We start from the raw sequence: 24,790 nt of genomic DNA, 5'->3' as shown, positions 1-24,790 counted from the left end.
AGCGAAGTGATTCAGTTATATATTCTTTTTTAGATTCTTTTCTTATTGTAGGTTATTACAAGATATTGAGTAGAGTTCCTTGTGCTGTACAGTAGGTCCTTGTTGTTTATCTATTTTATATATAGTGGTGTGTATATGTTAATCCCAAACTCCTAATTTATCCCTCCACCCCACCCCTGGCTAGCCCCTTTGGTAATCATAAGTTTGTTTTCTCTGTCTGTGGGTCTATTTCTGTTTTGTAAATAAGTTCATTTGTATCATTTTTTAGATTCCACATATAAGCGATATCACATGATATTTGTCTTTCTCTGTCTGACTTCACTTAGTATGATAATCTCTAGGTCCATCCATGTTGCTGCAAATGGCATTATTTCATTCTTTTTTATGGCTACTATTCCATTGTATACATGTACCACATCTTCTTTATCCATTCATCTGTCGATGGACACTTAGCTTGCTTCCATGTCTATTTACATGGCTATTGTAAATAGTGACGCAGTGACCACTGGGGTGCATGTATCTTTTCAAACTAGAGTCTTCTCCAGATATAAGCCCAGGAGTAGGATTTCTGGGTCATATGGTAGTTCTATTTTTAGTTCTTTAAGGAACCCCCATACTGTTCTCTATAGTGGCTGTTTCAATTTACATTCCCACCAGCAGTGTAGGAGGGTTCCCTTTTCTCCACACCCTCTCCAGCATTTATGATTTGTAACCTTTTTAATGATGGCCATTCTGACTGGTGTGAGGTGATACCTCATTGTAGGTTTGATTTGCATTTCTCTAATAATTAGCGATATTGAGCATCTTTTCATGTGCCTGTTGGCTATCTGTATGTCTTCTAAAAGTTAGTATTTATAAGACGTTTAGGACAGAGCAGCGTGCTTAAAGGCCCCGTGGCCAGAAGGAGGCTGGCAGGAGACGGGTGTGACGGAACAGAGGCGGGGCGGAGGGTGGAGATTCAGCTGCAGGTAGAAGTAGGGGCTGGTCCATGGAAAGCGTTTAGGAGTTTTGGTTTTTGCTCCAAGTAATGGGAAGCTGTTGGAGGGTTTAAGAGTGTGTGTGTGTGTGTGTGTGTGTGTGTGTGTGTGTGTGTGTGTGTGTGTATACACAGCGTGTTGAGCAAAAGAAGCCAGAAACAAAAGAGTATGTGCCACATGCCTCCATCGTTGTGGTCGAGTCTCAGACGGGAAGCATCGGCGATGACAGAGCTCAGAAGAGAGGTTATGTCAGTGGAGGAAGCAAGGGGAGAGTTCTCTGTGGCGGGCCCGGGGGAGCCCCCTGAGGCCTGGAGACCACCACCTTGGTGGCCGTGGTTAAACAGGTAGATGCGTACGTAAAAACTTAGGCTGTGGCTGAAGATTAGTGTACTTTGTGCACTTAACCTGTATGCATTTAATACCTCAACGTAAAAAAAGAAAAATGGTGAGTGACGAGGATGTAGGGGTGCATTCCCGACCCAGTTCGTGGGCTCTTTCAGTCACCCGGAGCAGAAACTGGAAACAGGGACGAGGTTTCAATGAGCTACTTCACATCAAGCGCTTAGAAGGGCTGCACACGGTAGGCTCTGAGTAACTGTTAGCTGTTATCTAATGGGACCGGGCTGGGGAATGAAGACCTGAGTTAAGTTAGACGTGTGGAGTGTATAGTGCCTGTAAGTCGTCCAGAGAGAGAGTTGGTGGGGCGTTGCTCTGGTCGCAGAGCTCAGGGAAGGTCAGCAGCGAGGACAGAAGCGAATCGCTGGTCGTCTGTTGCCAGGACGGCTCTAACCGCCTGGGCTGTGAGCCGTCCTCGGGACCTGATGGCCCGGTGGGGAGGACGAGCCCAGACAGGGGAGGGGCCCGGGGAGAAAACCAGGGGTGACGGGTCCCAGGGCCAAGGGGACATGACACGAGGTTCAGAGCAGGGAGGGGACGTCTCCAAGTGTCGAAAGCTGCTGAGAATGCAGCCAGGATGAAGGCGTCTTCTGCCACTGTTCTGAGCACCTTACCTCCATGGCCGTGGCTCCCGCCCTGTCCCCACCCCCGGGCAGCCCTGGAATCGCCCAGGCTGCACAAGCTGAAGCTCAGGGTCGGCCGTCGGTGGCAGAGAAGGATCTGACTGGGGGGAGCGTCCTTGTTTTATCCCCGTCGTCTTCCTCCCACCACGAGCCCGGGCGCCACCCCAGTGGGGACCTGGGAATCGGGGTCCCGGGCCCGTTGTTCCGCACGCATTTATCTTACTCAGATGCAGTCCCGTGCACCTGCCTTGCTCTGCTTACCAGTCAGATGAAAAAGGTGGACTCGAATAATCCTTTTCGTGTTGGAGTCTTCCATTGTAAATGTGAGCAGCTTTGAGAAGTGTGCTACTTGTAGACGTTACTGCAACTGTGCTTTTTACACTGAGCTCTGTGCCCGATCTCTCTCGTGTTTGTTATGTCTACTTACTGAGAAGTAATTTAAAACATGTTAATAGTAAAACAAGCAGATATATTACAGGGCAGAACAACTACATACGAGAGCCTACAGGAAAATTACTCTACAAGGGCTGCTCTGTGCTCTGCTGTCACAGGGTTTGGGGAACACTAGCCCCGGTGAAATGAAACTAAGAAATTGTTCGTTACAATTAGGTGTGTTTATTCATGGGTTTTGACCTTTTTCTTAACCCTTTCAAACCGTCTTCTGGTTACTGGTTAGAACACACTGTCCTCACGTACCCTAAATCTTCTGTGTCCCAACGCTCTCAGAGTTTAGGGTCAAGGCTCACGGTACGCAGTTAGCTGGTCTCTACAGCCTTACTAGTTCAGCGTTTGGCCAAAGCCATAATCTTCCTTAAATCAGATTCCTCTCAGTGATGACAAAACTAACCAGAGAGGGGAAAGCTCCTACTTTCCTTCTTTCCAGCTCCCTGGTTTAAGACTGTCTTCTTTCCTCATGATAAAAGACAAAAAACAAAAAACTAACATCATCTGCTTAGAAAATACAGCCCTCTAAGACCATTTCCAGCCGAAGGAAGGATTTTTATCAGCTTCCCCGTGGGTCTCGCCAGCCCGGAATCAGCAAACCCATTTCTTATGTTCCTGGGGTCATTTAAGATATCTCTTAGCCCATTTCCCCAAATCTGAGAATATGAGGCATGGGTTTTTCTTACAAAAACCCTTTCTAGGCCTTTTTAAAAGTGTTTCACTAACAGTGTTACAAATTACAACATCCAAACCTCAAACTTCTGAACTTCCAACTAAAGCAGGAAACGATCCCATCCCCTCACGGCTCTGCTGTCCCCTCCGTTCAGGTGGCTCCTGGGCCGGCTCTCCAGTTGTGAGCTACCTTCCAGAACCGTCCTCCCACCCCCCCGACGTGGTGACGCGCTGCCCCGTCCGATTCCGCGTACCTAGAACCGAGCCCGCACCCTCCCGCCGGCTCCCCGGTGCCGGCCCAGTTCTCCCAGTGGAATCACTGCCCTTAGGATCGCCCGACCAGAGAATTAATCAGGAGCTCCCCTTCCCTCTGCGATCCTCTGCACGCTGCGATCGATAGTTCTTGTCTCCTAAGATCTACCTTAGAGCCACTGCCTTCTCTGCTCCGTCTGCGACGTTTCATCCAGACCCTCACCCACTCTGCACCTTCCGCACCAGAACCTGCCCTTTTTTAACATCTTTATTGGAGTATAATTGCTTTACAGTGGTGTGTTCGTTTCTGCTGTATAACAAAGTGAATCAGCTATATGTATACATACATCCCCATATCTCCTCCCTCTTGTGTCTCCCTCCCGCCCTCCCTATCCCACCCCTCTAGGTGGTCACAAAGCACCGAGCTGATCTCCCTGTGCTATGCGGCTGCTTCCCACTAGCTATCTGTTTTACATTTGGTAGTGTATATATGTCCATGCCACTCTCTCACTTCGTCCCAGCTTCCCCTTCCCCTTCCCCGTGTCCTCAAGTCCATTCTCTACATCTGCATCTTTATTCCTGTCCTGCCCCTAGGTTCATCAGAACCATTTTTTTTTTAAGATTCCATATATATGTGTTAGCATAGGGTATTTGTTTTTCTCTTTCTGATTTAATTCACTCTGTATGACAGTCTCTAGGTCCATCCACCTCACTACAGATAACTCAGTTTCGTTCCTTTTTATGGCTGAGTAATATTCCATTGTATACATGTGCCACATCTTCTTTATCCATTCATCTGTCGATGGACACTTAGGTTGCTTCCATGTCCTGGCTATTGTAAATAGAGCTGCAATGAACATTGTGGTAGATGACTCTTTTTGAATGATGGTTTTCTCAGGGTATATGCCCAGTAGTGGGATTGCTGGGTCGTATGGTAGTTCTGTTCTTAGAAGAACCTGCCGTTTCTGCCGCATCCTCTGCAGATTCTATTCCGGACTCCTAGACCACCATCTCCCCCAGCGGAGGATCTGCTCCAGCAGCCCCGGCCCGTCCTCTGCTCCGCTGCCCACCTCCCTGCCCACGGTGTCTCCCTCTTCCCCACCCCTGAGGTGCTCGATCTCCTCTCGGTGCTTCTCCATTTCCTGCTGCTTCAGGCTGGCTGAAGGCCCTGCCGCCCGGTGGGACTCTCTCCGGGCTCCCGCCCACCCTGAGTGCTGCCCTTGTTCCGAATCCTTTTTGTCTGGTCGCTGCTGCCCTGATCCCCCCAGGGGGTAAGTTTGGCTTCCCTAACTGGAGTGGAAAGCGAGTCTAACTTAGAAGCAGGGAGACCCGTTCCGCGGCGTTGGTCCAGGTAAGAGGTGGCGTTGGCCGGTCTTGGAGCAGAGAGCACGGCACCGAGAACGCCCTGGTCCGCGTGTATTTGGAGGTTTCCGCACAGCGCGATGGGAGGTGGGAGGAGTCACGGCGACCTCACGCTTCGGGCCTGGGCGCCTGGAAGGATGGCCCGGCCAAAGCTGAGCTGCAGAAGGCGCAGGTGGAGGCCCGAGGGCGGGGGAGAGGCCGGGACGGGGTCTGCGGCGTGCAGGTGCCCCGAAGAGAAGGCAGCCGGGCCTGGGGTCTGCAGGGAAGCGGCTGCTCGAGTCACCGAGGGTGGGTGAGCGCGGGGAGGGAAGGACCAAGCCCTGAGCCCGGCCCTTGCTGTGGAGCGTCGGGACGGAGGCAGAGACCCAGCGCGGCGGCAGCCGCCGGGGAAGCGGACGGAAACCCGGGGCGTGTCGTGTCCCGGAAGCGACGGAACGAGCGGCCTCGGGGTCCCCGTCCGGATGGCGGCACGAGGTCCTGGGGAGGAGACAGCTTCGCGGCTGGCGCGAGCAGGAGGGGCTGGGCGAGGACAGGGCAAGGAGAGAGGCAGGCAGTGTGGACCACGCGCCGCGGGGGGACGCAGGGACGCGGGGCCGGGGGCGTGGAGGACAGGGAGGGAGGGATGCGGCAGGACGACAGGCAGCGGGGCCTCGGCCTGGGAGGGGCCGCCGGGGGCCGTGGGATCCGCTCAGGAGGGCCGGCCCGTCCGCGGGACCAGGTGCAGCAGGGAAGCCGCGGATGTCCGGCACGACGTCCCCATCCCGGGCCGCGGGGCCGCGGTGTGCGCGCCGCCGGCCAGGAGAGGGACGGGAGGGAAGGGACAGCGGCAGCCGGCCGCATTGAGGGGCGGCTGGCCCCCGGCTACGCTGCTGCAGGGCCGGGTCAGCTGGCGGCTGGGGTCAGCCAGGGCTGCGCTTCGACCGCGTCTGGGGGTGAAGGCTGGCGTCACAGGGGCTAATTACGGCCACTGACCACGGGTCGGGGGGCAGAGGGCACCACGGGGGTGACCGTGAGAAGGCAGTGGCTGCCGGCAGGACGGGGGCGTGCGCCTGGGAGGGAGGAGAGTCTGCAGCTCCCGGGGCTGAGGCTCGGGTGAGGGGCCGTGGACAAGGTCACCAGGAAAGAGGGGTCCTAGGAACTGAGAGGACAGGAGCGGTGATGGAGGGGACAGGGAGCCCGGAAACAAAAGGTCAGAAGTGAGAGGTTCTGAGCTGGGGAGGGGGGTCTGGAAGCTGCAGAGAGTAGCAAGGACAGGTTTACATGGAAAATTGTGGGGATTTAAGCAGCATTTTAGGGATCATTATCTTTTCCTCATTTGAAGACCTTGTCTTTATTTTTATGGGATTTAGGCAAATATCAGAATTGTTAAAGGTGTGTTCCATTTGTTTCTTCAGCTTTTTAAAAATTTCCCAGGACCACAGACGTCATTTGTTCTTTCTCTCTGGCACAGGCAGCTCACTTTACCTGTGATCTATTCAGTCCCCCTAATGCGGTCAAGTGTAGGCACTGACATTTTTTTTTTTTTTTTTTTTTGGCTGCATTGGGTCTTTGTTGCGGTGCGTGGGCTTCTCACTGCGATGGCTTCTCTTGTTGCAGAGCACGGGCTCTAGACACGTGGGCTTCAGTAGTTGTGGCACGAGGGCTCAGTAGTTGTGGCTGGCAGGCTCTAGAGCACAGGCTCAGTAGTTGTGGCACACGGGCTTAGTTGCTCTGCGGCATGTGGGATATTCCCGGACCAGGGCTCGAACCCGTGTCCCCTGCATTGGCAGGCGGATTCTCAACCACTGCACCACCAGGGAAGCCCGGCACTGACATTTTTAGAAGGTGAAGCTTCTAACTATATTTTGTGTTTCCAAACAGTTGCCTTTGGGTGTACCTTTTTCTACTTTGAGACAGCACTAGGATCTGTTTTCTGAGATGTGTCCTCCAGAGCTAGCGGTTTCACTGGGGCCGATTGCCTGGGGGAGTTACAGTGAGAGCCACTCAGGTCACTGTTTCAGAGATTTGCCTTCTCGGTGGGTGTCAGAGAGGAGCCCCATGTGTTCCCATGGTCTCGTGCCGCCTCCCCTCTCCGCTCCCCCCCCAGGAGGGGAAGACCAGCTTCTCACACTGGAGGGTCTGCAGGGAGGAGTGGGGCACTCTGACAGCCCCTGCAGTTGGTCCAGTGCCAGCTGCGGCCCCGGGGTACCTCCTTCCGGGCAGGGCCAGCAAGCTCACCGCACCGCAGGTCTAAGGCCCAGGTGTCCAGCCGGCTTTACGAATGATGAAAGCGGGTTTGATCTCTGTTAGACACCTGCGTCTGTCTCCCGGCTGGTATTGAACCCAGGGGGAAAGAGAGGCATTATTTATTGGAACCTTTAGAACCGCAACAGCTGAGCTTCCCTACAAACGTGTGCACCTAACCCCACACAGTAATAGGAAGCTTGAAACAGGTTCATTGCATCTAGAATCCATGCCCTTCCCGCTCCCCGTGCCGTGCCCGACTTCATTTCTTGCTGAAATCACTGCAGTCCTTTCCTTGGAGTCTTCTGTCTCTGACCTCAGCCCCTCTGTACCGTCTGCAGCATGATCTTCCTAACATCTGGATTTCGTGCCCCGATCTGCCCACGGTTCTCATGGCTCCCCATGAACTAGATGTCAGGCAGTAGAATCACGGTCCGTCTGGTGCCTGCTTACTCAGCCTCATCACCTGGGTACACACTTACAGGCTTGCTTTTAACAGTGAACTTTTGTCATGGTGGCCCCCGCCAGGCCCTTGGTCCCACGCACTTCACCCCCAGTGATCTGAAGCTGTTGGTGCCAGCGTGTGCGATCCCAGACACCCCCGCCCCACGCGCCCCTCCCTGAGCAAATATCCTCCTGTCCCATCTCCAAATCACATGCCGCCTCCGGGAAGCCTGCCCGGCTCTCGTTTCCCATCCCACGAGGTGACGTGTCCTGTCCTGCTGTGATTTCTAGGATGTCCTGGGGAAGCAGACACTGTGTCCTTGCGTTGCTGTATCCTGGTAACGTAGCCTGACACTCAGACAAAGGAATAAACAGGTTACGTCGTGGACCCAGCCCTGATGGTAGGATAGCGGGCGGCGGTTCCAGGATTTTGTACCTTAGGCAGTGCAGGCAAGCTCTGCTGTGACGTCAGATAAGGAACTTCGTCTCCTGGGCCTCGGGTTCCTCGTCTGTGAAGGCGAGCCGCGCCGTGGCTGGGGCCATCTCCAGGATCCTTCCCGGCAGTCGTGGTCCCTGCTGTCGTCTGTGACAGCCCCCCAGCCAGAAGGTACCCAGCTGAGCTAAAGCGTCCACCGTGGCTCGTGGTCTGCCTCTGCCCCCTGTCTCCTCCCGGGCCCTCTCATGTGCATCTCTGGGCTCAGCAATAAAGTGCAAGGCCACGTGGGACACGGGTGCAGCTGTCCTCACAGCGAGGGGACACTTCACCGGCTCAGCCTCCTACCTGGACCCTGCGACGGGGCCTGGCACTGCGTGTGGTGGGTGAGCCACGTCTTCTGGGGTGGGCATCTTCAGCTATCTGAACTACGTAGTCACCTTTTTATTATTGGAAAGTACAAAGGAAAAGATCGTAGAATCACCCTCCCATGTGACGCGTCTCCTCCGGCGGGCACCCTTCTTCTGCCTGGCTCACCCCGTTCCTCCTTGACTCTGCTGTGTTCACAAGGGTTCTCGAGGACCAGAACCAGTCGGAGAGACAGATACACACACAGAGATCGCAGGAGGAGATTGATTATAGGGGTGGGCTCGCACGATTCCGGGGGCTGAGAACTCGCAGGACCTGTTGTCTGCAGCCCAGAGAGCCAGGAAGGTTCAGCCCAGGTCCGAAGGCCCAATGCCAGGAGCTCCGATGGCCCAGCTCAAGCAGAGAGAACAAATTCGCCCTTCCCTTGCCTTTTTGTTCTATTTAGACCCTCAAAGGCTTGGAAGTTTCAGAGACACCCTCACATACACATCCAGAAATCATGTTTCACCAGCCCTCTGGGCATCCCTGAGGCCTCCTCCCCCACCAAGCTGACACATTAACTATCACATCAGTCACGCGTTTTCTCTCCCTCGAAACCTCTGCAGCTACAGCAGCTACAAATGCCCTATCGACTGTCGTCACTGCGAGCCTGGCCTCTCTGCACCACTACGATTATGGCCACTGGTATGTGCTGAGTTCCAGTAAGTGGACCAGTCTGCGCTTGATAGGATTTTAGAGCAGTGCCCTTCAGAAAAGCCTCCACAGAGGAAGCACTTAAATTGTCCTTGAAAGAAAAATGGGATGTAGACAAACATAATGCTAAAACAGTATACTTTTTAACTGTTATTCTGTCTTTTAAGTTAACCGTAAAAATTGAGTCTTTTTGGTGTACAGATAAGTTTTAACATACATAGATTTGTATAACCACCCTAACTAAGCACGGGGAATTGAAGAACACCCAGGCACAAATTAGAGAGTTCTGTGGTCTATTTGGCCAATCGGAACCACACCCCATGGTGCGGTGTCAGCCCCATCCTTATGTTATGGTTGCTAGAATGTGGGAGAGTGCGTCTTAGCTCTGAAGAGGTGTGGCATCATTTCACAGATGGGTATTCCTGTCCCTCTGTTGCCACAAAGAGCAGAGATCATGTGAAGTTCTGGGAAGGGCCAGGGCTTTGGGGCCTGACCCCTCAGTTCTGTGGTGTGTGATCTCAGGCAAAACAGAAAAAGCCAACCTCGCTGAGCTGCGGGTCCCACACACGGGAAATAGTTTGCCAGGAGAATTCCACAGTGAAGGATGTGTACCTCCTTTTCCCCATACGGCTCATAACTACCTGCGGAAACTAACTCGCAAGGTGCGCTCTACCCAGAGGGAAAAGCAGAATCGCTAGTGAACTCTAACACCCACGTCCGGAGTAAATGAACCATCAACACCCTCCTCCCCTGTTTGGGGTTCAGGGTGGGGATACGTCTGGGTCGGGGATGAATAGCCGGGCGTCACTGAAGCTAGAAGCACAGGGTTGGCAGGGGGCGGTTCCGCTCAGCTTTGCTCTGTAAACAGCGTGGTCCCCCTTGACTGACTTCTACGTGAACAGGCTGGAAGGTTCTGAGCTAACCTATTAAGTCAGTATAGCTTTTTTAATGAAGACACAAATGCAAAGGCCACTTTTTATAAAGCAGAGCCAGTGGCTCTTTGGCCTTAACTGAGACCCTTTAGTAGTAGCCCTGATCCTCTACAACCAAGGGTTCAAACGAAGATCTCATGACAGAGAGAGATTTCTGCCTCCTACCAGCTGCCTCCTTGTCATACATGTACACATGCATCCGCACACATATCTGTGTAACGATCATCTTATGCCGCCATTCACAGAGAAAAGTGGCAACTCCACCCCAAATTCACCCAGACTACTGACCTGTCCTGTTACGTTGGAGGCTCCTTTAGTCCAGAGCTATCAGTAAATTCCACTTAATCCTCTTTTCTTCCATGATCTCCTTTAAACAAGCATCCTGGGCTCTGGAGGGAAAAAGTTGTGCTTCACTGGAAAACTATACTTCTTAGACCACGCACCCTACACCCCATCCCCAGGTTATCTGATTCCAGCTTTCATTGCCTTTGAGCTGTTTCACAACCCTAGGCCGTAAAGGCCTACTGGCAACGCACACGATTCTTGTTTGTGGGCTAGAAGTCAATTCTGTCTGGTGAAGGGAATATCTCCCTACCCCACGGAAAAGCCAATATTTTGGTCCGTTTGCAACTTCATTTCAGTATTTCTAATCTACAAATGTGTTATCTGTTTCTCCTTTGAACCAGTATAGCGTCTGTCAGAGTTAAATAAAATGAACACATCTTAAATGTTCATTTTACACTGATATGAGTTATGATTTTTTTAAATTGTCTTTTAATCCTTTTTAGCCAGAACCTTCTAAGTCAACATGGATAAACCTGGTTATCTCTGAGGTCACCTTAGAGGAAAGCAATAACACACCACCATCCACCACCCTGTAATAATGCCCACATGCCCCACCCACACTCCTTTTTCTGGCAGTTGGTGGCGGGGGTGTGTGTGTCGAAAAGTTTGAAATGAAATTAGGATTTAGAGCAAATGGCCATGGATTGTTGTACCAAAAGGCTTGCAGTGAAAGCAGGCCTGTCGGGGGGAAGCTGGATCGAGGCACATGTCAGAGGGCATGTAGAGCTTTCTCGGCCACTCTGTTAACCTCTGCTGCTTGCAGCCTCACAATTCTCATTTTTTACAACGTACCCGTGGGGACAGAACGATGCTTTGCTAGACAGGAAAGTTGACTGCCTCAGTCAGAACCCTTAAGGCAATGTCAAGGGCAGTAGCAAAGCAATTTTATGATCTGTGCCTTCAGAGCAGAGCGTGGGCTCCAGGGTGAGGTTGCACTGGTACATCTGAGGCCCATCAATCACGAGGACCCAGGAAGCAAAAGCGCGGGGACTGAGGACAATAAAGGAAGTATTGGGGGAGTATCCCATACTTAAACTCATTTCAGTAAGCGGAAGGTTTTAACTAAAGCTCAGCAATAAGAAGAATCAGGTGTCCTATTATATTTATAAAAAACCTTGCCAATCATCTGTTTCTATGGCAATGAACTCCTATACACACATGTCCTTATATACATCAGGGAGTGTATTTGGAGGATAAATTCCCAAATTTAATTTTAAGTAAACTAAATCTTGATTAAACTTCCCCAGAAATTATTTTACTTAGGATTGGAAAGTCAGCATGCACCTAGTCTCAATTATTTTGAGTGAAGAATCAGATCCTTGTAATTCTTTGCTTCCTCTGATTCCAAGCTGAATAAATAAATAAAGGGAAGCATTTTCATTTATTGACTTTTGCAGTACGTGCTTTAAACTGAGGTCAGGGACTGCGTCTTAATCAGCTTTGCTTCCTGGCACTTTGCACGTGCCTGGTAGACAGTAAGTGTTCAATAAATGTGGGCGGGAGAAGAAGGAAGCATCAAATTAGCTTCCGAAGTCACATTCTAAACATGAGAAAGGCTCACTTACGTCCTTTCTGCTGGATTAAAAACAGGTTGAGTTACTGCTTTTCTGTATACCAAGATATATCCTTGATTAAGAAAAACTGTATCCCAAGTACGTGTGTGCGTTGTACAGAATTTAGAAAAATACACAGCAAACTCTCACCTCTGGTAAGGGGCAGGGTCGTGAGAACTGCAGCATTTGGTTGCTTGGGCTTCTGCAAACAAAAACCTCAACAAAGAGTAGCTTAAAAATCAAGATTTTTTTTTTCCTGACATTAAAAGGACAAGAGGAGGACAATTCCCGGTTTGGTCAGGCCAGTGACTTAGAAGCATTTGTTACCTAGGATGCAGGCCTTCCCCTCTTCCCACTTGGTTGTTCTCAGGGTGTCCGGGGTCCTCGGGTGGCTTCAGGAATTCTGGGTGTCCTTTGTCGACAGGACAAAGTTGCTTATGTTAGTAGGTGAAGAAAAACTGCCCCCAGCAGGCTCACTCTCAGGTCCCATTGGCCGGGATCGGGTCCAGCCCACGCTTGACCCTGTCCTTCGAAAGGGGATCCCTGTGGTTGGCTTGGACCCAGCCAGGGCCTTCCCCTTGGGCTGGGAAGGGACCCCTATCTTGAACACATGGCCCTGCAGAAGTCAGCACCCAAAAAACCACCACGCCTTGCCGTTAAGGAGGAAAAGACAGGAGTGGATTTGAGTGACAGAAAGCCCAGGAACACTCACCTTACTGTATTCCTTTCTGTATCGTTTCAGTTATCAATCTCTGCAGCTAGTTTTTAGGACGTGTGACTACATCCAACTTTAGTAAGATTCTTGATCCCCAGCTTCAGGGCAGGGTGGCCCAGTGACGCACTGAGTTTACAGATGGTGGGTTTTTCCTTGCAGCTCGAGTCACGTTTAACCAAAGCAAATCTCTTCTGCCCCAGTATCTTCACCTGCAAAAATTAAAGGAATAACCCTTTCCACTCCCTGCGTCTCAGGGATGTTGGGAGTAACTGACAGAGTGAACGAAGGTACCCCACGGGGAGAATGGTCATTTGTCCTGTTAGGTACCCAAGTCGAAGGGAAGCTGTGAAATGTATCAAAGCTTATGGCGAAATTCAAGGCTGGGGTGAGAAGAGAATGAGTCCACGGCCTTGTTTAGCAAATCAGTCCCAGTGGTGTTGCAGTGGGGTTTCGGGGGGTTTTGTTGTTGCTGGTGTCACTGTTACAGTAGGATCGGCTTCTTCAAAAGGAAAGGAGCGTGAAAACCTAGTAGGGCGACAGTTTCTTCTTTCTCGGACTTTGTCGGAGTGAAGGACTGAGGAACACCTTCTTCGCTGCCTGCCCCCCCGGGGTCACCCCTCTCCCGTGCTAGCCACCCACTGTCCTCTGGGTAACAGGCGCTCCCTCCACCCGCGCCCCCGGGCCCCTCCTCTGAGAGGCACCCCTTCATCTCTCTTCCCACAGGCCTCCCGTCAAAATCCTTAATTTCTCTGAGCCGCTGACCTCAGATGTTCAGTTCTGTCCTCAGGGAAACCTGCGGGTTAAAGCCCTCAGATGTGGATGGCGGATAACCGTCAACATGTCCCAGAGGGCATCTGCACACAGAGAAGTCTTTGTGAACCTGGCTGTCCCTCGGGCCAGCCGGCCGACGTGACTTTATCAGCACAGCAGGGCGGGCAGTTTAGGGCCCGTGTCTCTGAGCCCCGTCCCAAGGTCCCCACACACTCGCCTCCCCCTCCGTCAGGATCCATCCCTCCCCAACCTGGCCTATCAGGGCCCAGCGAGGACTCCTGCTCTGTGCCTTGCCATTTACACCCTTGACACCATGAGGCTGGATTTACAGCCCTTCGGGGCTGTGGCGTCACTTGCTCCGGGAACCCTGAGCCCGGGACGAAGATGCCGTCCCGGTGCCGAGGGCACTTGTGTCCGGCGAGGCCCCTGCCTTCACATTCCTCTGGGTTACTCAGAACGCAGAGGCCGTTCTCCTCCCTCGGTTGAACAGTTGATTACTTTTCAATAATTCGGTTTAGAATTTGTAGTAATTCAAAGGCCTAAACTTTTTTTTTTTTCCCCTATGCATTTGTTTGCTTGGAGTTCTGCCTGTAGGCTGCTTCAGAAAATGTCACTGCTCGTCATCCGTCGTTATCATTAAACAGCATCGCCTCCCCTGGATCCTCAGAATTCACTGAGAGTGTGCAACCTCACCTTCAGTTTGTTCTTTTTCTGAAAAAGGACGTGAGCCTTGCAGTCGGCCTGTTGTGAACGGTGAATTGGTCTGGAGTAACCCTCCCCCCGCCTTTGCCCGCAGCTCTGCTGCCAGGAGCGCCTCTCGTCCGCCGGGCGGTCCCGGGGAACCCTGTTGGCCCATCAGCTGACCGTGTTCATCACCCCGGCCAGCGGCCCGCCCAGAGCCAAGCTGGGGGAGCTGGTCGTGCTGTGTGGGGTTCGGGTCACGCACGTCCCTCACCAGGCCAGCGTCTTCGTCGGACCCGTCCCAGGAAGGAAGAAGGCGACAGTCATGTACCTGTCGGAAAGGTGGATGTTAGGTGGGAACCCACGCACAGGACGACCCTGTGTGCTGGGGGGGCTCGGGGGTGACAGGGAGGTACCTTGTGATTGCAGTAGCCATGGGGGTCCCCTTCAGAGCCTCTGTTGTGTGTTCCTGGCCACTGGAACAGGTTTCAGAGGGGAGCATCAGGCCCATGCCCCCGTGCACGCAGCCTGGGGGCCTCTGCCGATATCTCAGTGTCCACGTATCTGCCTTAACAGAGTCCTGTAAAAAGAAACAGACGCTCCTGTGACTTTCATCTGTCACAAGCCCACCTAGACATTCCTGCTTTTTACTGTCAGCCCAGGTACAGTTCGCGGGGACAAAGGAAATCCTGCTAGACTTGTGCCACTTGACCTCCCGGCTCGTGTGAAAGACCCGGTCGACCCCGAGCTCCCAGCCGTGAGGCCACGGCACCGGCCTGGCCGCCCCCAGCTCCTGGGTCCTCCCCCCGCGTGCCTGCCTCGCTCTGCGTCCCGGGTCTCGGCCAGCGCCGGCTGCCAGGACCCGCCACTGTCCCTTTCAGGCACTTCTCCGGATACTCGTTTGTCCGCGCGCTCAAAGTGGTACATTTTAGCGCAAAAGGACTGGGGCTTTTATTTCTAAAAGCAAGTGTGGTGTAAATGTGACGTGTGTGTCTGGCGTCGATTCCGCTACGTTGTGCAAAACACCCCCCTCGAGCCTGCAGGGGAGGAGGTGGTGCCAGATGAGCCCCGATTCCTGGGAGGCTGGAGGCTGACACCAGCAACGAGGGGCTTCGCCTGTTACCCCAGCTCTGGGGGCTGCAGGGGCGCAGGGGAGGCGGACTTGGCAGCATATGTGATGTAGTCGAGCATGGTGGGGTAAACTGCCGTACAGTACCACAGACCAGGGGGCTGAGACAGCAGGGAGGTATTCTCAGCCCTGGGGACCAGACGTCTGAGATCAAAGTGTCCTCGGGGCTGCTTTCTCCGAGGCCTCGCTCCTGCTTGCAGGGGGCCGTCTTCTCCCTGTGTCTTCACGTGGCCTTCCCTCCGCGTCCCCATCTCCTCTTATAAGGACACCAGTCACTGGATTAGGGCCCACCCTCATGACCTCAATTTAATTAGCTCTTTAAAGGCCCTTTTCCCAAACACAGTCCCATTCTGAGGTCCTGGGGATTCGGGCTTCAACCTGTGGGCTTTGGGGGACACAGTTCAACCCGTGACATTGAGTGAGCCCTGTTTCGGCACTTTGGGCCAAGATCCTTACTTTTAAAGTGTACTCCCTCTCCCTCTCTGCCTAGGTTTCTTTTCCAATCTTCCTATTTGCTTTCCTTGTCTCTAAATCCCAAACTTCTGGCTTTTCTCACCCCTGCCGAGACATTATCCTTTGACACATTAGCAGAGACCATGTTTGCCCAGGTTGCATTCGTTTATAATAACCACATTTTATGAATATCTTTTAAGTGACAGATGGTCATCCTTTGATATATTTTTAAAGTATGACAATCAAAAGTCATTTTTTTACTTTCTGGGGCAGAGTAATTTATCTTTTGCCTGGAAACTAATTTCAAAATACCTATGGTTTTAGCTACAGTCCAGAAGCCAAGAGAGGCTGTTTACTCTTTTCTAAATGCCAAGAATATAACCTTCAAAACATCCAATATTCTGAAACAGAAGTTCTGGTTTTGGTTTTTAGAAAAGTGCATGTATCAAAATGACACCGACTAGAGACCAGAATTGTGCTTTAAAAAAGGAGCCTCATTCAGCTAATGGAACTGTGCACATGACTGATATCAACAACTAGTCTTTCCAAAGTCTGCAATCATGCACCGTGCGGAGGGCCGAAGCCTAGGTCTGCACTCTTATTATTTCCAGGTTGGGGAACTCAGCCGGCCCCTTCCTGGCCCTGGGCATTTCTGTGCACGGATTGTGCACAAGTCAGCTGTCTGCCTGGTTCCTCCTGGGCTTTGGCCACTTGGCGCCCCTGCTGGTGGGTTTTCAGGCGGCGAAGCCCAGGGTGCAATTTCCACAGGGCCCTTTGGAGTTCTTTGAGTCTCAGAGCTGGAACTGCGGACCTAGGTTTTTGTTTCTTTCCTCTCCCATAACTCATGTCCTGTTTCTGATTTGTCATTGATCACACCATCTACGTGTGCCCTTGGCAACTCCCAGGTACTGTGTGTCCTGGAATCCTCGGCTCTCGGCATGGTGAAGTGCTCACCTGTAACATCAGTCCCGCTGCCCCGTCTGCGCTGGGTCCTCCCCAGCCTTGTCGTGTGAATGTTAAATACTTGAAAAATACATGTTCTATTAGTTTATGTGCATCTCTTTCCGAATGGAGTTACGATACAATAGCTCCAGCTTTGTGCAGATGAAGGAGATTTCATTTTTCTGTCTCTACACATATGCACAGACCTACAAAACATACAATCTAGGGCATCACCTTTTCTGCCACTAGCTTATTCTCTGACCAGACGCAAGTCACCTGGGTCTCTCTGGACCTAATTTTACTTACTTCGTGTACAAGACAGAGTAGTAAACACAATGATCCGAGGAGACAACACCGGGGTGCGAAATCCCTCCCATCTGCAGGGGGCAGTGTCCAGGACCGCTGGGCAACGGGACCTACTGACATGCAAAAAATCATTCCTGACCTTTTGCCAAAGCAGCATTTTCTCTCTTGGAGACTTTTATCCTTCCCATTAGCTTTCAGTACAAACACTTCCAGAGAATATTTTATTGTCAAAATGTGAAATTAAAATTAGCAATAAAACCACTTTTAAATTAAAATTAAAACCATGTTAAAGCACCAGTTTAAAAGTTATTTTGTGATAACTTATGAAAAGCAGTACTCAGAATTTATCAACTAGAGTTGTTCCAACTAGAATATCAGGTGCCGTGTGATGTCGAATCCCTGAGAGCTCGTTATTCTATTCAAACTGTTTTTAAAATCTTGAACGTAGCTTGGTGTGCCCACTTTCAGATTTGTAATTTACCTTCCAAAATAAAGGTTCTAGGATTTTTTAGTACCTTTACACTTATTCCTATATTATATGGGGTCTTTGTTTTTGCAGACCTAATAGAGTCATGGGGGATGGGCAAGCAGGAGACTTTTTTGGCCATTGGAAACTCCCCCTTGGCAGGGGGAAATGTGGACACTTTCCCCAGCACCTCTGACATCCTAGCACTGTAATCTATCCGATAAAACTTTTATCCCTTCACTGTATCTTAAAAACAATGACCCAATGTTTTTGAATACTTTTTTTAAAAACTGTTAAATGATCATTCTACCGCCTGGTGTTGCTGGCCTAGAACGGTGTGAACTTAAGAAGTCTCCCCTTAGGGTTCCACACGTGAAACTTAAGCCACGTCTTACTCACTCGCTCCGAGCAGAAGCTCACACACGCCGAGCTGCCTTCTAACGAAGCCACTGGACCAGTCCCGCTTGTGTTCCCAAGTCATTCCCCAGAGTCTGTTTTCCCTGAAACAGCAGCAGACTTAGGCCAAGATTCTTGATGAATCATTCACGCAGGAGGAGGGACGGGGATTTTTGAGAAAGACCACACTTGCGGCGCTTGAATATGTATGAAAATAAACGGGAAAACAAAAGTCAAATTTCCGGCACCAGGAAGCAAAATGTTACCTTTACCTGATGTTGGTAAGACGTATTATATTTTGAAGCACTTTCCAGTACTTTGGTTTCCCCCGCATGCCCACAGAGTATAGTTCCCATCTTACACATTCAGAGACGAAGACCCTGTGGTCTGAGGTACCCGCTGGCGTGGAGGGGCCCATGGGCGTCCATCGCAGGTCAGCGGCCTGAGCTGTAACCATTTCTCACTCTTTTTATCCCCGCTGGTCTTATCACTGCAGGTTGGTTTGGCCTTTCTCATAGGCACGTTTCCAGTCTCCAGCACCCTTTTATTGTCTGGGCTACACTCAAGTGATAAAACATATATTTTTTACTATTGTGGGAACACAATGTAATAGTCTCAACAGCCTTGCCAAAAAATAAAAAAGTCTTGCCTCAGCATGACTTCCTTATAACTTATAAAAAAGCATTTGATTTGAATGTCTCCCCATGTCAGTGTTTTCAGGGAAAAGATCGCTGATAGCGTGTGGGCCTCGTGCACGCCGGCAGGATGGCCGTCTCCACTGAGGGCTGACACGAGACTGGCTCAGACCCACGCGCTCTGAACAGGGCGTTTGTTACAGCCCCAGACCCTACAGGGTTTCCTGATCAGAGAGACACCGTCAGGGATCCTAGGAGCATCTCATCTGTGTTCCAGGTTTGCGCTGTTGTTGCACGTTAGGTTTACGATGTTCGTCACTAACTGCCTAAGTGATGGAGCTCGTGCTGTGGACTGAGTTGGTCCTCACAGAGTCCTGTGCTGAAGTCCTAACCCCACACCTTAGGCTGCGACTGTGTGTGGAGACAAGGCCTTTAAAGAGGTGACTAAAGTGGAATGAGGTCATAAGTGTGGCCCTGATCTACGTGGACCGATGACCTTATAAGGGGAAGAGACACCAGGGATGTGCACACAGAGGAAAGACCTCGTGAAGACAGAGAAGGAGCGAGGCCTCGGGAGAAACCCACCCGGCTGACGACCGTGAGAAAATAACGTCTGTTGTTCAAGCCACACGATGGGCAGTGTTTGGTGACGGCAGCCCTATCAGACTAAAGCTGCTCGAAATGAATTCTGAGATTGTCGACAGAAAACTACTCCTTTTGGAGGAAAGTGAGGGATCTGAATTCCTGGGCCAGAGCCACGTGGTGAACTGCAGACCCAGAGTTCCTGGTCGCCCACCTCCCAGCCCAGGGTCTGCGTTTGTGAAGAGTCAGATCTCGTGCTGCTCGGTCACCACACCTTCTCCTCACTCGTGCACCCACCACCGCGGTGGTTCTCAAACTGCGCGTGATGGACCCCGACACCCCACAAGCTGGGCTGAGGTCAGCGTGTCCACGTCAAAGCACAGGCACAAGCAGCTTTCCCCAATTTGCGGGAAGAGGGAAAAGTCATTGGATTAAATTATCTCATTTTACTTTTTGAATCAATTTTTCTTAAACTGTGGTGCTTGAAGATGAATATGTAGCAAGAAATTAATACAGAGGAATGTAGGAGAAAGAAATAATAAAGATAATATCAAACATTAACAAAATTGAAGCAAAGAAAAAAATTTGAGAGAAAAAGTTCTTTGCGTGGGGGGGGGAGAGGAAAACTTAAAGTCAAAATTCTAGAAATAGTGAAAAAGAAGAGTCCAATGAACAAAACTAAGAATGAAATCGGGGCTACAACTACAGATACAGTAAGGATATCTAAAAATCATGAGCTCAGGATGAATAACTTTATGCCAGTAAATTTGAAAATAGGCAAGATGGATAATTTCTAGAAAAATGTTACCAAAATCGATTCAAGAAATAGAAAATCTAAACAGTTTCAACCATTAAAAAATAAATGAATCATAATCTGAAGTATGCCTCTCACCACCCGTCATGAAAGTTGCCTGCAGAGTAATGTCAGCAAGATGGCAGACTGGGAAGCTCCAAGCCCTTGTCTCCCCACAGAAACATGGAAAAAACAAGCAGAAGCCATCTGAACCAACTTTTCAGGAGCTCTGGGAAAAAAATCAAAGGTTTACGGCCACCAGGCAAACGCCCAACCAAGCAAAGCCATGTTTACAACAGTAGGAAAGTCCTGTGCCATTTACTCACCCCGACAGTCTTGGTTTCCCAGTTCCCCTCCCTGAACAGAGACCTTATTTGCTCTCATAGGCCTGGGAGACCTGAAGGACTGACTCGTCCGTCTCTGTCTCGAGTGACTTGGACACATGCAAGAATAAAGGTGACCACCACTCTTAAAAGCTACTTGGAAATAATAGTGGTTAATATCCGAAAACTATAAAGAACTCTTACAACTCAACAACAAAAAAACCTGAGTAAAAAATGGGCCAAGGAGTTGATTAGACCTTTCTCCAATGACGACATTAGCACAAGAAAAGATGTTCGTCATCACTAACCATTAGAGAAATGCATATCAAAACCACAGCTATTATCAAAACAAAGCGTGGAGAGAGTGGAACCTCGTGTACTGTTGGCAGGAATGTAAAATGGCAGTTCCTCAAAAAATTTAAAAAAAAAAAACTACCATATGACCTAGTAATTCCAATTCTAGATACATATCCAAAAGATTTGAAAGCAGGGACTCAAATATTTACACACCCGTGTTTACAGCAGTATCGTTCACAACAGCTAAGAGGTAGAAGCAACCAAGTGTCCATTAACAGATGAATGGATAACAAAATGTGATATATACATACAGTAGAATACTATCCAGCCCTAAAAAGGAAAGCTATTCTTAAACCTGCAACATTAATGAACCTTGAAAATATTATGTTAAAGTGAAATAAGCCAGTCACAAAAGGACAGATACTGTATGATTCCACTTTTATGAGTTACCTAGAATAGGCAAATTCATAGAGACAGAAATTATAATAGAGGTTAACTGCATCTAAGGTGGGGGGATGGGAATGGGGAGTTATTGTTTAATGGGTACAGAGATCGTGTTTGGGATTATGAGAAAGTTCTGGAAATGAGGGGCGGTCATGGGTTGCACAGCATTGTGAATATATTTAATGCCACTGAACTGTACACTTAAAATGGCTTAAATGGTAAGTTTTAGGTTATGTCTGTTTTACCACAAGAAAATCGTTTCTAAGACACCTCCCCCTAGATAGTTTTAACAGTAAATTTTACCAAACATTACACATTACTGCATAGAAAATCTATTCACCTCATTTTACGAGGCTAGCCCAAACTCGTTTGTGAATATGGATATAAAAATTCCAAACAAAATATTTGCAAATTAAATTTATCAGTGTGTTAGGAAACATATAGTCAGGTAGGGTTTAACCAAAGAATGTAGAAATAGATATCATTCAATCTTTTTTCCTAATCCATTGATTTTTCTCAGTAGATGTTAAAAAGCATTAGAGAAAATCCAATACCCACTCATGATAAAAACAAAAAACTCTTCATCAACTAGGAATAAGAGCACTTTCTTAACATGATGAAGGGTATCTATAAAAAACCTACAACATATATTTAACAGTGAAAATCTTAGTTTAAGGTTTAAGTCAGGTACAAAATACATATGGCTATTACCCTTGTGTCTCAACAGTGTTCTAGAGTTCCTAGTCAAGGGGATAAAATAAGAAACGCAAACGAAGGATCAGAATTAGAAAGGAAGGGACAAATCATTTTATTTGCCTACGATACAGTTGTGTATCTAGAAAAATCTAAGAGAATCGTTATAACCAATTCAGCAAGATTAGTCTTTATTTATGATCCACTTACTAAAATCATTAGTATTCCGATGCCCAGTAGTAAATATAAAATCTAACAGAAATATAGCGAACTCAAAGCTAGCCCTGTAATATCATTTCACTCATGTTTCTTGGGTGGAAAGGAAAAGTTGGCATGCTAGGAATAAACTAGACTGTCTTGTCTAAGACACAGTGCAAATTCGTGCTATACCCTTAGGAAAAGTATCAGATATGTGAAAGTCTCCAGCCCAATATCAGAGCAGAAAAAAAATGCTGAGAACTGCTATTTCCTTCAGATATTCTGTGTGGCATCCAGTCATTCACTCATTTACTCAGTATTTATTGAGCATCTCTCACGTGCCAAGCATGTTCTCGGCACTCCCAGAATAGCAGGTGACAAGGCAGGTACAGCCCTTTTCCCGTGGGACTTACATTCTAAAGACGGACATTTCTTTTTAATGCTGATGGTGATAAATGCTATGAAGAAAACAGGGTGTGAGTGTGGAGAGAGACACTGAGGTGGGCTCCTTACCAAGGAGCTGTGTTTGAGCTGAGCTCTGAATGTGGTCCAGAGGGATGAGCTCGTGTGGAGCTAAGGGAACAGTTAGGGTCAAGGATGAGAGGTGGGCAGAGGCCGTGGGTCTGGAGCACAGAGCGATGGGGGGGAAGCAGCAGAGCCTGCACCACGCAAGGCCTGGTGGACAGTAGTCAGAGGTGTGGTTTTTGTTCTAAGGATAAATAGAAGCCAAAGGGTTTTAAGAAGGGGAAATGGGCCTAAGACATATTTTTAAACAGAAACAGAGAGAGTGATCTTAGGCTCTTGCAGTGACTCAGGTGATAACCGACGGTGGATAGGACCAGGGTACTATCGATGGAGATGGTGTGAAGCTGTTTAATGTGTTAAATAAAAACTCTGGAGCCAATTGCACTTGCTGGCAGATTGGACACTGTGCTGTGTTAGGAAAGAGAATAGAAGATGAGTCCTAGACTTGGGTTCCGAGCCCCCGGGAGAACGGTGAGGGTCCGTGAAGAAGCAGAGAAGGGACTGGTTTATTCAGAAGAGGAATCAACGTGCAGAGGGAGAAAGACTTGCTCGGTGTGGGTCCAGAGGGAAGTACGGGCCGGGCTCAGCATCAGAAAGGACTTCAGGAACATTCGGCGTCTGCTGGGGGACCCTCGCTCTGCAGAGTAGCAGAGGTGACCCCTTATGCTACACAGATGCTGAGGTTTCCCAGCCCTAAAATTCATCGCTCATTCTGGCAAGTCAAGATAAAGCTCCCAGCAGGGCCCTGAGGGTCCCCAAACTCTGCACACAGGACCGTTAGCCACACCTGGCTGTTGGCGTTTGGAGTCTTAGTTCAATAAAGCGACTTGCCTGTCCCACTATTAAAAAAAAAAAAAAAAAGCATTGGTGGCACGTTGACTCCACATCCCAGCCACACAGAAGCACGGCCAGTGAACTTTAGCGTGTGCAGATACGTGCGCCAAGACCTGCTGAATAACTTTGTTAAACAAACACACACAACCTGGGGTTTTTTCTTTCCAATTTAAATTTCATGGGAGCTGCTTGTGTACTATTTGTCTCACTTTCCGCCGGCTGGGACGGGCATTGCTCTAACATCTGTCTCGTGGTCATGTTTTATGGGGTGTTTGAGGATCGTGCACCTGACGTGACACTGGAATCTGGGGACGTGGCTGTCTTCAGATGCCAAATGAACTCGGATAGAAATCACTCTCCGTGCGTGTGTTTACAGCTGGGAACTTGGAGCCGAGAGGCGCTCCCTGGACACAGCTGTCCTGACTCTCAGCTCTTACTCAGTTCTCAAGTGTTCTCCTGGTCCCACTCTGCACAGCACCACGTGCAGGGGGGTGAATTCCTCAGGCAGCACCATCGAAGAGCTGGGAGGCGCCAGCCACAGGCTTTGTTGTGGCTTCTGTTTTATCTGAATTTAAAACTGGATCCTTCTCCAGCCAGTCTTTTTTCCCCACCACGATGGATGGATGGATGGATGGATGGATGGATGGATGGATGGATGTGTACAGTGACGCTTGATTTCATGGTCAAAGAATTCAAACAATAGAGAAATACATAAAGTCCCAAAATCTTACTACCCTTCCCTAAAGTAACGACACTAAAGATTGAACTGTGTGTTTCAGATTTAACACGTATTTACATAGAAATAAATGTATATAAACATATGCATTGAGGGTTTGTTTTCTATAAAAGGAGGATCACATATCGTTCATGAGTTTTCATCCCAACTCTGTGTCTAGAAGATCCTTCCGTTTTAACACAAGCAGTAACCTCATTCTTTTTAACCATTGGAGGTGCTTAATTTACACACTCCTTACAATTAGACATTTGGGGTTATTTCCACTGCTTCTGCTACTATAAATTCTGTGTGTGTTGTCTGTGTGTGTGTGTGTGTGTTCTAACTGGAATGATTTGAATTCAATTTCAAGAGACTGTCTTGAGCTATAATTAGTGTGGCCCAGTCCCAGGCGGGAGTATTTCTGTAACATAGATTCGTAGAAGAGGAATTACTGAGCCCTCAGGTGTGTGTACCTTAAACCTTGATCCACCCAGCTGGACCAGCTTACAGTCTTACTAACAGCACCTGGATATTCCCGTTCCCCAGACCCTCACCAGTACCAAACTTTACCCATGTTTTCAGTATTTGGTGATCTCATTACTTAATGTATGTGCCGTAATTACTCAGTTACTCATGAACATGAGTACCTAGAGGGGGGAGTCATAGGTCAGGAGCAGCCGATTCTTATCTCTTGCCTGTTTTTACATTGGGCTGTTTCTCTTTTCCACAGTTTCCCAGCATATTTGTCTAGTACGGACTCTAATCTTTTGTGATGAATATAAGATCCTCTCTGTCTCCTATGTTTGTTTATGGTGTTTTCTGTGGGTTTTAATTTTTAATTATCATTCTGGATGGAATCAAATACCTCTGTTTCTCCACAGCACCTACGCTGAGGTTTCACTCAGGAAGGTTTCCCTACCCTGAGCTTCAAACTCATCTCCTGTCTCTATTAATACTTTCACAGTTTTTTAATGTTTAGAGCATTAATCCATCTGTCATGCAGTCATTCATTGTGGGATATAAGGGATCATCCCATCTCTTTAATAACTTATCTATTCTCCACTAATTTTTAATGCCCCCTTGAATCAGCTCTTAAACTCCCACATATGCACGGGTGGGTTTCTGGAGTTTGTTCTCTTCCACTGATCTATTTATCTATTCTGTGCTAATTACC

The 24,790-nt window shown here is 49.2% G+C and overlaps 1 protein-coding gene and 1 long non-coding RNA gene across 4 annotated transcripts in view; one reads left to right on the top strand and one right to left on the bottom strand.

Annotated features, from left to right (window-relative positions):
- The window catches only part of MCPH1 (microcephalin 1), a 297,872-nt gene that overhangs the window by 200,373 nt on the left and 72,709 nt on the right, over positions 1-24,790 (top strand). The window lies entirely within an intron of this gene.
- Positions 11,947-24,790, bottom strand: part of LOC132356552 (uncharacterized) — a 134,543-nt gene continuing 121,699 nt past the window's right edge. Inside the window, exons 2-7 of the long non-coding RNA XR_009499913.1 lie at positions 17,581-17,681; positions 16,716-16,825; positions 14,302-14,465; positions 14,160-14,216; positions 12,431-12,642; positions 11,947-12,130 (exon numbers count right to left, since the gene is read on the bottom strand). This is a non-coding gene — a long non-coding RNA (uncharacterized LOC132356552). The remainder of the gene's footprint in view (positions 12,131-12,430; positions 12,643-14,159; positions 14,217-14,301; positions 14,466-16,715; positions 16,826-17,580; positions 17,682-24,790) is intronic.

This window comes from Balaenoptera ricei, chromosome 21 (assembly GCF_028023285.1).
Source record: "Balaenoptera ricei isolate mBalRic1 chromosome 21, mBalRic1.hap2, whole genome shotgun sequence".
Lineage (NCBI taxonomy): Eukaryota > Metazoa > Chordata > Mammalia > Artiodactyla > Balaenopteridae > Balaenoptera > Balaenoptera ricei.
The sequence above is the reverse complement of the archived record's forward strand: the minus strand, read 5'-3'. Positions and strand labels throughout refer to the sequence as shown.